The sequence below is a fragment of the Melanerpes formicivorus genome, unplaced genomic scaffold (genome assembly GCF_026170545.1).
Source record: "Melanerpes formicivorus ecotype bairdi unplaced genomic scaffold, bMelFor1.0.p_v2 SCAF_1, whole genome shotgun sequence".
In the NCBI taxonomy this organism is placed as follows: domain Eukaryota; kingdom Metazoa; phylum Chordata; class Aves; order Piciformes; family Picidae; genus Melanerpes; species Melanerpes formicivorus.
In genome coordinates this window covers 8,404,387-8,419,139 of record NW_027142353.1, presented here as the reverse complement: position 1 = coordinate 8,419,139, position 14,753 = coordinate 8,404,387, and the positions used below count along the sequence as shown (strand labels likewise).

The following is a 14,753-nucleotide window of genomic DNA, read 5'->3' as shown; positions in this document are numbered from 1 at the left end:
GAACTGTCATTGATAGGGAATTAGATTTAGGTTAAGATGTCTCCAGACAATCAAAAAACTTCAGGCAGCTAAATAGAGAGTGCTATACAGAAAATTATATGCAAAATGTTAAATTTTGAAATAAAGCATTTTGAGATAGAAAGGCTGTGTTGAACATATGGTTCCTATGAATAAAAATTCTCTGTGTTCTTAATATTGAGATTATATGCTTGGTCTGTTGAATCTGTCTGGGATAGAGTTAATTAACTTCATAGCAGCCCGTATGGTGCCACGTTTTAGATTTGCAGCTAAAACAGTGTCAATAGCACACCAATGTTTCAGGAACTGCTGAATAGTGTTGTCACAGTATCCAGTTTTTTTCATTCTGCCACCCTCCCAGGAGTAGGCTGGAGGTGCAGAAGAATTTGGGAGGGAACACAAATATGACAGCTGGCACCAAATGACCAAAATGGCATTCTCTAGTGTGTGACCTGATGTTCAGCAATAAAAGATTGGGCAAAGGAGTAGTAAGGTTGGATATTCATGGTTATGATATTTGTTTTCATAAGTAACCACTGAATGTGCTGAGGTCTGACTTTCCAGGAAGTGTCTGGACATTTGCTTGTCAATGGGAAGTGGTGCTTGTCAATGAGGTAAATGAATTCCTTGTTTTGTTCATTTGTGCATGCACCTTTGTTTCCCCTCTGAAACTGTCTCAATCCACAGTATTTTTTTTTATTATTTTGCCATTCCAGTTCTCTCTCTGATTCTGATGAGGGAGAGTAAGCAAGTGATGGGATGTGAGCTTAGCTGCCATCTGAGGTCAGTACACAATACTTGGTTAGAAGGCACAGAATTCCTGAAGTAGTATATAGTATTTAAGAACAGAAAAATATCTTGTATTCTCTGAATTCATGTCTCTGTGCATTTCTATGCCTGTCTTTAGCCAGTATTTCATTCCCCACCTATTATACTGCCTTAAAAAAAAAAAAAAAAACATCTGCGTGGCAAATCACTGGTAAGTCAATCAGTGTGGCTGAGCAGACATAGGTAAGTCTGCTTATGGGAAGATGTAACATTAGAGACAGCCTTTGAGTCAATCCGCTGTAGAAAAAGGATGAGCTGCTATTGTCTTGAGTGTCTGCAATAAGGCAGGATAGAGGCTTCTGATTCTGTAATTCTGAAACATGAGATAGTACTGCTCAGGTTAAAATGGGAGAGCAGATACTGGAAAAGCAGACTTCTTGGTTTGTGTGGTTTCTTTTGTTTGCTTGCACTTAATTTTATTTGTTTTATGTGGTATTTTCTGATTATTTTATCACTTCTCAGTGACTAGAATTTGATGTGAAAATCTGTACCTCTTGCATATATAAGCATGTATAAATACCTATACATTTCTTCATGTACCCTTATGACAAATAACTAGAACTTAAGAGAGCTGACAATAGAAAAACAAACCTGTCGTTTCATGGAAAATGTAAACCAGTTAAAGTTTAGCAGAAAATTTGCTTTACTCAGAAGTAATTAATAGATGATAGCGATAAAAGTATTTTTCTTTTTCTCTGGTGAAACACTATTTACTGGAAAAAAGTATTAGTGCCTTCATGCATTTTTAGTTACTACCCGTGATTTTCATCAAGTGAAAAAGGATGGAATAGAGTTTAAAGGTTTTGCTGATGGTCAAGAAACTCATTATACCACTTCTGATGCACAGTTTTTTATTTGCTTTTAACTTTATTTTTGACTTGCACAGTGCTAGCACTGAGTTTGGGTTACAGTATAGCCAGAAACCAGAATACAGAAAGCCAGGCCACATTTGAAGGAAGGAAGGAATTCAGATGGAAGGAATTCAGAGAGAAAGAACTCAGAAGGAAAGAAGGAAGGCATTTGGAAGGAAGTAATTCAGAATTCAGGATTTGAATTCAGAAGAAATTTGAAATTTGGAATTCAGAATTAAAAATTTGGAATTTGAAATTCAGAAAGAAGGAAGGAACATTTATTTCTTATCTGTTTCTTCATTAGTTTGTTGGTTTTTTGTCTTGTTTTGTTTAAATTTCCAGTGCTGATATTATGTATTGCTGAGTATTCAAACAAACTGGAAATATGTGCTTCTAATCTTCAATAACCATATAATAATTATTTAAATCTAATACCTTGAAATGTGACAGCAAATGTATCAAAATTTCTCCAAAATGAAGAGAAACTGAGAAGATGCCATATAAAACATAATATTTTTATTTTTTTCCCTACAGGAGCTAGGAAAAAATACTTGTAGTTTTAGAAAACTAGGTCACTACCGCTTCATAAGCATATTAAACTCACCATATGAAAACAAAGGAGCAGACAAATAGAAACAGGACCAAGAAAAAAGTTTCATTTCCTGGTCAGGCCTCATTGGAAGGAATGTTCTCCATGAATTAAAAGCTTACAAGAAGAATATAATTTCATAAATTTAAATCTGTGAGGCAGGGAACACAATTCCTTTCCTCTTTTTTGTGTTTTTGGTTTGGTTTGGTTTTTGTTTGTTTGTTTAGTTGATTTTGGGGGGTTGTGTGTGTGTGTGTGTGGTGGGTTGGTTTTGTTTGTGTTATTTTGGTTTGTTTTTTTTTTAATATAATTATCCTCTGGAAAGGACAGAGAGGACAGCTCTTAGTGAAGACATTATGTCACCACTTGGGTTTTCAGGGCAAAAACCCAAACAGGACAGAATGTAGGCATTAACCCCTCTTCTCTCTCCCCTTCCCCCATGTCGTAGGGTTGGAAGGGTAAAGCCAAAAAGCCTCCTCCCTCCCCCCTGTAAAGTAAAGGGAAGGAAAAATTGAAGGGAAAGGAAAAAAAACCTCACAGCTGAATTAGCAAAGCAATGAGAGCTGTATATTTACAAAGCAATATAGGATATGCAGGGAAATATATACAAGATTTACAATATTTTCAGTATATACAGAAATACACAACAAAGTAGCACAGAAATGAGAGTTCCCCCCTCTGCTGAGGGGGTTCCCCACCTCCGCTTCCCCCTCTCTCCCCCTTTCCCCAGAGCGGCTTAGAAAGAGAGAGAAAAGAGAAAAAAGTTAGAAGCAGTTATGTGTTAATTGAAAAGCAGTTAATACAGGCCTTGCAGCTTATCAGTTTCAAGGTCAGGCCTTGGCCAAAAGCCCAGAACAGAGAACTGCTGCCCTAAGGAAGGCACTAGATGCCATTGAGATGGAGATTAGGGACGATCGGTTTGAATGCTTGTGGATAAGAATTAGAGGGAAGACCAGCAGGGCAGACACCCTGGTTGGAGTCTGTTATAGACCACCCAACCAGGAGTAAGTTGTTGACGAAGCATTCTATAGGCAGCTTAGGGCTGTCTCAAGATCTCCGGACCTTATTCTCATGGGCAACTTCAACCTGCCTGACATCTGCTGGGATCTCAACACGGCAGAGAGGAGACAGTCTAGAAGGTTCTTAGAATGCATGGAGGACAGCTTCTTATCCCAGGTGCTGCGAGAGCCTACCAGGGGCAAGGCTATGCTTGACCTCCTCTTCACCAACAGGGAAGGACTGGTGGGCGATGTGGTGGTTGGAGGGTGTTTGGGGTCCAGTGACCACGAGATAATTGAATTCTCGGTTTTTGGTCAAGCCAAGAGGAGGGGCAAGAAGACCTCCACTCTGGACTTCCGGAGGGCAGACTTTGGGTTACTCAAGGAACTAATTCAGAGGGTTCCTTGGGATAAAGCCCTTAAAAACAAAGGGGTCCAGGAGAGCTGGACCTACTTCAAGGAAGAATTGTTGAAGGCTCAGGGACAGGCTGTGCCAATGTACCGGAAGACGAGCCGCCGGGGCAGACGGCCAGCCTGGATGGTTCATGAACTTTTAATGGAACTGAGGGAAAAAAAGAGGGTGTATCACCTTTGGAAGAGAGGGGAGGCAACCCACAGAATGTTTAAGGATGTTGCTAGGTCTTGTAGGAAGAGAATTAGGGAGGCAAAAGCACACATGGAGCTTAAACTGGCCTCTACTGTGAAGGACAACAAAAAGTCCTTCTATAAATACATTAATAGTAAGAGGAAGGGGAAGGAAAACCTCCACTCCTTGGTGGATACGGAGGGGAACATTGTAACCAAGGATGAGGACAAGGCAGAGATACTTAACACCTTCTTTGCCTCAATTTTTACTAGAAGGGCAGAACGTCTTCCAGACAGCTGGCCTGCAGAGCTGGCAGAAGGAGCCAGGGAGCTGCACAGTTTCCCTATGTTCCATGAGGAGGTGGTTGGAACTCTCCTTAGCAGCTTGGATCCCCACAAGTCCATGGGACCAGATGGGATTCATCCTAGGGTGCTGAGAGAGCTGGCAGATGAGCTGGCCAAGCCACTCTCCATAATTTTCCAGCAGTCCTGGCTCACTGGCGAGGTCCCAGAGGACTGGAAGCTGGCCAACGTAGTGCCCATCCACAAGAAGGGCCGGTTGGATGAGCCAGGGAATTACCGGCCTGTCAGCCTGACCTCAGTGCCAGGCAAGATCATGGAACAGGTCATCCTGAGTGCAATCACACAGCACTTACAGGATGGCCAAGGGATCAGGCTCAGCCAGCATGGATTTAGGAAGGGCAGGTCCTGCCTGACCAACCTGATCTCCTTCTATGATTAGGTGACCCGCCTGGTGGATGTGGGGAGGCCTGTTGATGTAGTCTACCTGGACCTCAGCAAGGCCTTTGACACCATCCCCCATAGCAAACTGCTGGCCAAGCTGTCAGCCCATGGTTTGGACAGCACCACTCTGAGCTGGGTTAGGAACTGGCTGGATGGCCAAACCCAGAGAGTGGTGGTGAATGGTGCCACAGCCAGCTGGCAGCCAGTCACTAGTGGTGTGCCCCAAGGATCAGTGCTGGGCCCTGTGCTCTTTAACATCTTTATTGATGATCTGGATGAGGGCATTGAGTCCATCATCAGTAAATTTGCTGACGACACCAAGCTGGGGGCAAGAGTTGATCTGCTGGAGGGTAGAGAGGCTCAGCAGAGGGACCTCAACAGGCTGAACAGATGGGCAGAATCCAACGGCATGAGATTTAACACATCCAAGTGCCGGGTTCTCCACATTGGCCACAACAACCCCATGCAGTGCTACAGGCTGGGGTCAGAGTGGCTGGAGAGCAGCCAGGCAGAGAGGGACCTGGGGGTACTGGTTGATGGTAGGCTGAACATGAGCCTGCAGTGTGCCCAGGCGGCCAAGAGGGCCAATGGCGTCCTGGCCTGCATCAGGAATGGTGTGGCCAGCAGGAGCAGGAAGGTCATTCTGCCCCTGTATACTGCACTGGTTAGGCCGCACCTCGAGTACTGTGTCCAGTTCTGGGCCCCTCAGTTTAGGAAGGATGTTGACTTGCTGGAACGAGTCCAGAGAAGAGCAACAAAGTTGGTGAGGGGCTTGGAACACAAGCCCTATGAGGAGAGGCTGAGGGAGCTGGGGCTGCTTAGCCTGGAGAAGAGGAGACTCAGGGGTGACCTTATCACTCTCTACAACTACCTGAAGGGAGGTTGTAGACAGGTGGATGATGGTCTCTTCTCCCAGGCACCCAGTACCAGAACAAGAGGATACAGTCTCAGGTTGTGCCAGGGGAGGTTCAGGTTGGATGTTAGGAAGAAGTTCTATACAGAAAGAGTGATTGCGCTATGGAATGGGTTGCCCGGGGAGGTGGTGGAGTCGCCGTCATTGAAGGTGTTCAGAAGGAGACTTGATTGGGTGCTTGGTGCCATAGGTTAGCTGTTTGGGTGGGTTGGATTGGTTGATGGGTTGGACACGATGATCTTGAAGGTCTCTTCCAACCTGGTTTGGTTTATTCTAATAAAGGTTTATTCTAATAAGGATGAGCAGAAGCAAGACTGAAGATAAAAGTGCCGGAATGCCCAGGATACCCTCCTGCACTCCCAGTTCAGAAGGTGCTTCCTCCCAATCTATGAATGAAATCATTTTAGATCCTTCTTTTTAGTTTACCAACTTCCGTCCACCATGTTCCCTTTCTTAAAGGCACAGCCTCAACCGGTCACACCCCATGGGAAAAAGATAGGCAGGGGAAGGTAAAGGAATTAACAAAATGACTTGAACAGAGTTGGAAGGTAGAAAGGTAATTTTGACAAAAAATGAAACATATTTAAGGATGAGAGAGTTACACAGGTATTAGTGAAGGGAATATATACAGATGGGAATATATACAGATTGGATGGCAATGGATTCCCTGGGACGCAGGCCTCAACATATGTTAGCAGTCCCAACCATGAGGCAGGTGGACCCAACTGTGTGGTCACCAGCTCTCAGCAAAAGCAGCAAGCTCCACCAGGCAGGGAAGCAAAGGCAAGAGAGCAAGCCCAGCAATTGCTCCCCCTTATAGAGTGTAGGCAGAAAATTGAAGGGGATAAACATGACCTGCGGACCTCTCCCGTGGGGATGGTTAGGGGGATAAGGGGTAAGGAGTAGTGTCAGGTTTCCCACCTACCTGGATCAGGTTTCCCTGCCCAACTTAGGGTCCATCCAGGGGGTTGAGTTTCCATCCACCCCGCTGCAGGCCTTAAACCACAACACATCAGAATCTTTGGAAGATTCCTAACTGGAACAGACTGCCCAGAGAGTTTGTGGAGTCTTATTCTCTGGAGACATTCAAAACTCGCCTGGGTGCATACCTGTGTGACTTATTTTCGGTGGTCGTGCTCTGTCAGGGGGGTTGGACTAGATGATCTTTCAAGGTCCCTTCCAACCCCTAACATTCTGTGATTCTGTGACTTAAACAAAACTTTTCATGATGAAAGTATTGAGCACTCTCATTAAAGGTTGTGGGTTTTCTTTATGTTTTGTTTAGTTTTGTTTTAATCCTAAAAAATATATTAAAAACCTTATTTAAGAAATTAAAATATAAAAAATCTTTGTTATAAATTTGACTTAGTAAGATGGAGAACACAAGATTTGTTAAAAAATTAAGTGCATACAGTCCATTACATTCAATTTGCTGATAGAATATTTTTGTTAAAGCAGAAACCAGATTGCTGCTAATACAACAGCTGAGATAGGCATAGGATGCATTGTCATCTTTCTGGCACCATCTGAAAAATCATGCTAGAATGACAAAGAGATTTGATCAGAAAATTGTTAACAATTTTTCTCTTGTTTAAACATGATTTCTTGTTATATTCATTCTATTTGCAATGTTCTACCTGTCAGGACTTGTCTGACAATTAATATGATGGAAAGCCCAATATTTAGTCAGATAAAGCAGCATGTATTTAAACACAAAGACAAGGTAATAAGTTAAAAAGAATGATGTATGACATTATTCAGCTATTTTTCCAGTTAGAGAAAAGGTCTTCCCTGCAAAATCTTGGAGAAGAATGTTTTCTGGGAAAGAATTAATACCTTGTTTCAGTCTTTATTACTGAATTACGCATTGAAACCAATGAAAAATGTGTGTCTATATATGGGAATTAGAATATAAGGTTTCAGATTTTGTACTGACTACATAGACCAAAGGTATAAACCTTTTCTTAAGTCTCATGTAAATTGCGTAATGTTCAACTAATTTCTGATGTCCATTAATAATTTAATAGAATTTTCTTGTTTTACAGTGAAACTACCATATTCCTCTGTATCACAGACTTGAAAGGTCTTTTAAAATGCAAAATAGAGCTTGGATATAAAAGTTTAACACTGTTTTTTCTGGTTCAAACGCTATCACTGGCAATAAAGTTTTCACATTTAAAAATTTAATAATTTTATTGATGATACATGAATCAAGAAAAAAATCCTTCTCTCATTCACTTATATATGGATTCTACAATGCCAATGCAAGCAAAAAAAAAGTAATGAAAATTCACTTTTGACATGACAGAAAGCATATGAATTTTAAATTTAACAGTGTAGTAATGTTTACTAAGATGACTTGAGTTTTACAAATATCCTTCTCTGTCCATAAGTGGTCTCTAAAATGCATTCAAAGGTAAATCCCATTATCTCTTCAAAAATAAGAGCATAAGTGTAAAAAGTTACAGTGAAAATCTCAAGGCCATAGAGTCTAATAAAATTTAACTTCTCAGCTAAGCTTTCATATATTTCTTAATAAAAGTTTGTAAAGGTACAGCTAGAATTTATTTCATTCTGTTGTCAGCATACCATATAGAGCTTTGAATAAGCTTCCTTTCCTGTGGGATATAAACCTCAAAACTTCTGATTGTATCTCCTCATTTCCTACATTAAACATTAAATGGGAAATAATTTATTGTACTCAGAAGCATCAAAATATGTTCTTCTACAACCCCTGGAAGAAATAGTCTTGGTTGTTCCAACACTTCTCGGCTACCCAAACATATTCAGAAAATTTTCTCCTTTTCAGATGGAAACTAAGAAGAAACATAACTTTTATCAAGTCCAAGATTTTTATTTTCTCACAATGATTTTCTTCTCTGAGATCACATATCAGTGATCATCTCTCCCAACTAAAAGTGTGGAAAGGGAAAAATAGATTGAGAAAAACAGTTTGTGAAAACTTTGATCTGGCCTTCTTTTTTTCCCTCCCACTATGATTATGCAAGACCTAAAATGTTAATCCATGTCTTGTATTAGAAGAGCAAATAATAATTATTTTTAATATTTGTTGCATAATCAACATTTTGAAGATAAACTCATTCTTACTGAATGTCAACACATGCTTAATATTATTTTATTTGTAGTGGAATACTACCTATGAAGATTAATATCCTTTTTGCATTTCTCTTATAATTAATTATTTTTGCTAGTAAAGTATTTTGTTATTAATTTATTTTTCACATCTCAGTTTTGCACCACTCTTATTTTCCATTTGTCTCTTACACTGAACTTCTACCTCTTTATCTTTTAAATTAGATCTCTACATCCTATGAAGACTACAAAAAAGACAGTCGAACTAGGTAAGTTTATTCTTTCCAGATGTTTTAAAAACTTTTAGATTAATTTGATCTGTTCTTGGAAATATTTCCAACTTCTAAGTTAACTTTATTTTCTTCTTAAATATACTGAACAACATATTTTGTTAATATTCCCACCAACAATATCCTCAAAAATGATCTCATCTTCATATTCTTATCTAAAACTCAGTTTTAAACATTCCCAAACATCTTTGATGAAATCACTGTAGAGGACAATGCATACTCCATGTCTCTAGTGATACAAGACGAACTTAATACAACAGGAAATACTTAAAACTAAAAAACCCAGGAGTCACAGTTGCTGTACAGTTACAGTGTTGCTGTAAAGCTTTGTGGGGCATAAACAGACCAAATGATTAAAGAAATTCCACAAGCCTTTGACAGGAAAGTAAAGTTTTCTCATGCTCATTTTTCCTCTAGAATGTTTACAGACAAGAAGTTTGAAATTAGTCTTTTGATTGTTCACTTTTTTCTCATAGTGTCAGAAAGGAATTATCACCCAGGGTACACAAGCCTCCATTGTCTTTCATAGAATGGACTCCTCATCCAGGGACCATAAATAAAGCAAATAAAATGTTACACTGTATTTGATTTTTAGGGCTTATTTTGAAAATAACAAGAAACTGTCAATTATAATTGGAATTCTTTGATATTGATGAATTCAGTAGCTAAACTGCAAAACTCATAAAATACTAATCTAACTAGAGTGAGCAAGTTTTTACAGGTGATGTTACATAAATTAATTCTACCTTGTTTTAATGAATTAAATTAATTATCTTTATACTGTATGAAAATGTATTGTCATTCTGATTACTTTGAGTGTTCATTACTGTGCAATTTTTCCTTTCCTTTCATGCTTCCTTTATCTGTAGTAGCTTCCTAAGATGTGCTAAGATGTTCTTCTCTGTTTCCTATTTTCAGATAGTATTTTAGATTAGTTAGTGGCTGAGGTGGTTTGTAAAAGATGTTAAAATACAGTTTCAGATTGTGATTATAGAATGTCAGACCAAATCTACCAACATTTCAGAAAAAAAACCCACTATATAATATTAGATAGAAACTTTAAGCTTTATGAAATTCAAGTGAATATGCCATAGCTTTTTATTTTCCTTGTGATGAGCAATAAAGTGCTGTGTGGTTTTTTTTTTTTGTGTGGTTTCTTTTTGTTTGTTTGTTTATTTGTTTTGTTTGTTGGGGTTGTTTGTTGGGGGTTTTTTGTCTTGATATTTCCTAGAAAGCTGTTTGCTAAGACTTTTACATCCATATTACAACACCCTGTAAAAATTAAGCATTTCCAGTCTATAGATGGTAGTTACTTACATGTAACTAGTGTATTAATGAAAAAAGGAAAGTTTCCTAAATCTCATTAAAAAGACCTTTTGCCAACTTTATTTTCTACTATAATTAGTCTTTCAAACACTTGAGTTTTTAAAGGGAACTACTAAGTACAGTTTCTAGAAATGGGAATTGTATCTTATTAGTCTGACAGAATTCCTAGAACCTGTCAGCAAAATACTGGGTAAAGGCAAAACAGGCTAAAAGCATTTGGTACAAAACCTCACACCACCACAACAAAAAAAAAACTGTAACAGAAAATAATCATAAATGAAAGTTAAAAAAATTCCTCATGTGTCAGATATTATACAGAATATTTAAACCAAAAATAACTACAGATGATCAATTTTCAGCATAACCAGATGTGGTGGATGGTGCTTATGTCCAGGATTGTGCCCCAAATATTGCCAGAACATGCTTCTGTTCTGTCTGTTGACGATATACAATGGGTTATAGAAAATTTGATAAATCTGGACCAAACCACTGAAAAATTGACTGAGTATGTGATTGAGCTATGCATTTACCCGACAGCAATAGCCAAGGAGAGGGTTGTTGTGATGAAGGCCTGAATAATGCAAGCACAAGATGAATTTACAGCATTAGAAGAAATGATTAAAAACTTGATGAAAAAAATAATTCCCTGAAAAGAGAGTTAGAAAAGTTGGAGGCACAAAATCAGAAACTTCATGATTTATTAACATTGCAAATTAAAGAAAGCAACACTGCTATGAAAGCACTAGTGGAATCAGACACAGACTCTGTTTCAAACCTTCCTGGGACTTCCCGACACATAGCTCTGAGGAGGTTTGCAGAGACAATATGGTGTCTGGAGCCAGATCCCCTGCACTGTCCTTTCACAAGCTACCTCCACTGCAATCTTGCAAAAAGGACTTAAATGTACTGAACTCCACCGTGGTGCATGACTTCAGACAGTCTTCCTAGAGCTGCCAAGCCTCCAAATGCTGCAAACAGTGAATCTGGATATACCTGCTCAGCCCAGCATGTCAGCACCACCGCATGAATTGAATATGCCTGCCAGTAGAGCTCCGAAAACCAAAGCCCCGAAAAAATCCCAGAGTTGCCAAATGGAGAAAGATCCATCTGACCAGGACGATATGGATTACAGTTCCAAAGGCGACCCCATACAGAGCAAGACCATGCGTTTGTGTCCTGTCCTTAAAGAGCAATACACAGACAGCCACTGTGGCTAAAGGACAACAACTAACTGTGCTGACCCGTATAATGGAGCAAAGTTATGTGAACTGCAGGAGACATTCGCACGTGAACCAGATGAGTTGGCAACAGACTTTTTGTATCGCATTTTGGAATTGGGCAGGGATACAATAATTTTGGACCGTAATAAAGCAAAAGGCTGCTCATGGGGCCATGAGGTATTTTTGGGTATGGGTCCAGAAGGAAACCACCATTAACTTCCCATATCACTCACTGAGCCAGAAGTTTAGATTCTACAGATAGAGATGAACCAACAGAGGTGATTGTGGTTACAAGTTCAGCCAAACTCACTGCAGTGATTAAGAAGCTAGCATGTGTTCAAGCAATGTATGATCACAGAGTATATTCTTCCCCATTGGATGCCCTGATAGACCCAGTACGACTCAAACTTCTGATCCGTGGTCTGCCAGCAGGTCTCAAAAAATGTATGTGATACCAAAAAAAGAGGAAATTGAACCGGTAGTCAAGATGAGACATACCTCAACACCATTTAACTTTGGAAGAGCTTTTAATGATGTTATCCCAGAAAGGCTGAGACCTGGGCTCCTCTGATTATATGCTCATGCCCAAACCTTCCATTGACAAATGCCATACTGGTTTTAAAGGCAACCACATGGTGACACCATGGTGGGAAAAGCAGGAAGTGCACTGTACTAAGGCCTCCTCTGCTATGACTTCTGCAAGTCCAACCAGTAGTCCAGAGTCAAATGCAGTCACTAGGGAAGCCCCAGAGGGAGAAATTCTGTGTGCCAGAAAGATAAGAAGAGTACTTTTAAAACCTCCCCCTCATCAAGAGAGAAATGGTGCCAATTAGCATGGTCTTTGAACGTACCTGAATTTGTCATAAGGCCATTGCCAATGTGGCAGTTAAAAGCAAAGGTGCTGGCCTTACAGAATAAATCAGACATCTGGAAAAGAGACAGATACTCAAGTGGCAGCTGTGGCAAAGGGGAAGATAAAGCTCGAAGCAACAGTCCTAAAAAAGCTTCACCCAGCAAGGACTTTAACCCCTTCATACCTCACCGCCAGAGTCCAAATAACAAGCCAAAATACTAGACACAGTGGTGATTGTTCAAGGCCCCACTCATCGCATCACTAATGCCTGCAAATGGTCTGAGGATCCAGAACCTTTCATTTTAATTCCCACTGGACCTACTAGAACTGCTGTAAAATTCTTTATTGACACAGGAACACAAATCAGTGTTTGGAATGTACAACAAGCCACATGTTTGAGTATCCTACCATCCTGGAAAAGGATAAAGATACAGGGTGTCACAGGAATGCCTCACATATATCATGTAGACAAAACAAGACTGTGGCTTCCATGGTGTAATGGGTTGGGGCAGAACCCCTCCCCACCACGCGCAGAAATGACGACTCAGACAAACAGATTGCAAAAGTGATGCAAAGTTTAAATAGAACAGTGAGTGCGTGCAGAGAGCTAGAAACACAGTGACAAGAGAGACCCCAAAACAGACCCAGAGAGATCCCATCCCCACCTGAGGGTGCACCCAAAACCCCCAGGGCTCCTCCTTCCCCCCCTCACTGCTAGGCTAGTCTCAGCTGGCCAGATCTGAGACTGCCCATCCCCCCGTGGCCTTGGGCCTAGCCAGGCCCATGGCCAGGAGATCTCTCCCCCAGTTACCAGGTGGTGAGGAGGAAGGAAAAGAGGAAGTGCCAGACCCCGCCGTGAAACTTATAGTGGTGCAAGGGATCATCGTAGGAAATAACCTAATTTCCTGTGTCCACCCACTGGGCTGGACTTCTGGACGCAGGAAACACCCCTGTAGCAGAGGACACCCAGCCCAAACTACGACACCATGGGCAGCAGAAATCCATCACCGGTCTCCATGGTGGAGACTAAAACACTTAGAGCACCTATACAGAGCTCAGATGAGATGCCTCTCCACACTGCTCTGCAGTATACTTTGTTTGGAGTAGAGTTGTATGGTTTACATGGTGTTTTTTATATATATATATATATATACACATATATATATATACGTATGCATGTAATGTTCATGTGATGCACATATAATGTATGAGTTAAGGTAACCCATCTGGGGTAAATTTGATCATAGAATAACATTTGCCCACATATACTTGACCATAAGCAGAGGATGGAATGTGGTGGATGGTGCTTATGTCCAGGATTGTGCCCCAAATATTGCCAGAGTATGCTTATACGTGTTTAAGTCAACCCCCTTTTCCCCCCTCCCTTCTGGAGTCAGGGTCAGGAGGATCTTGGCACCACTGAGTCCAGGTAAACAACCTGTCTGGGCATATTTCCAGCTCTGTGGTAAACAAAGTACATGCAACATGCTTGTATTTGCCTCGTTCACAGCATATGCTTATGCTATATTTGACGAAAAATCATTTCATTGGTTAATTATTCTGGTTAAGAAGGATGCTCATTTGACCAGTATTTGTTGAGGTAAATATTAAATAGGGGTTGTTCGGTAAACAAGTGCCCCATGATCGTGCCCATGCCTGCGCCCGTGTACATGCCTGTGCTGCTACAGTGTCTGCCTTGCCTGGGACTCAAACCAGCGTCCCAGAAGATCTCACTGCACATTACCACCATCGCCCAGCTATGGGCAGCACCGCACTGTGTGGAGAGGTTTTACTGCAAAGTGTTGTATTTTGAAGGAAATACTAGAACTAACATATATTCTGTGGAAATACATTAAGATATGCAAAATAGATATAACTATTGCAATTAATATGTATTTCTCTTTAGAATATGCCTTTTCTCTGTCTTAATTCAGAGAAATGTAGAGGCAATCAATTTAAGCAATGAATTAAAAATTAATTACAAGTAATGCCTTTCAGAAAATTAAAATAATTTTTAAATTGCTATGAGATAAAGGTCAAAGACCCATTTCAGCTGTAGTTTTTATATGGTTACTTGTAACCAACATTTTGGTTCAGAGCATTAACATGGATTTCAAGTGAATGCTCTTCAAGTGATTGCCTGTTGACTTTTGTTTTGTTCACTGTGCACAGCCATTGTATTGCTTGCAAGCTAGAGTCTTTTGGAAGTTAATACTATCACATATGCTACTCCACTGCATTTTAAATGTCCATAAAAGACATGAAAGGGTGTGAGTCAACAATTGTCCTTCTGGAGAGGCTTGATTCAGTAGCAAGATGGGGACATTCAGTAAAGATGACCAGATAAACTGGAAAGTTCAGTAAATACATTGAACTTATATAGGAGCTTGTTGCCAACTTTTTCTGTACACTAATATTGCTCTATTAAGATGAATTCCTGTCAAA

The 14,753-nt window shown here is 40.3% G+C and overlaps 1 long non-coding RNA gene across 1 annotated transcript; it reads left to right on the top strand.

The window, feature by feature from the left end:
* The first annotated feature begins 733 nt into the window (after window positions 1-733).
* LOC137446548 (uncharacterized) lies at window positions 734-10,020 on the top strand. Its single transcript, XR_010988701.1, has 3 exons — window positions 734-801; window positions 8,845-8,888; window positions 9,386-10,020. It is a non-coding gene; the product is annotated as an uncharacterized lncRNA (long non-coding RNA).
* The last annotated feature ends 4,733 nt before the right edge of the window (window positions 10,021-14,753 follow it).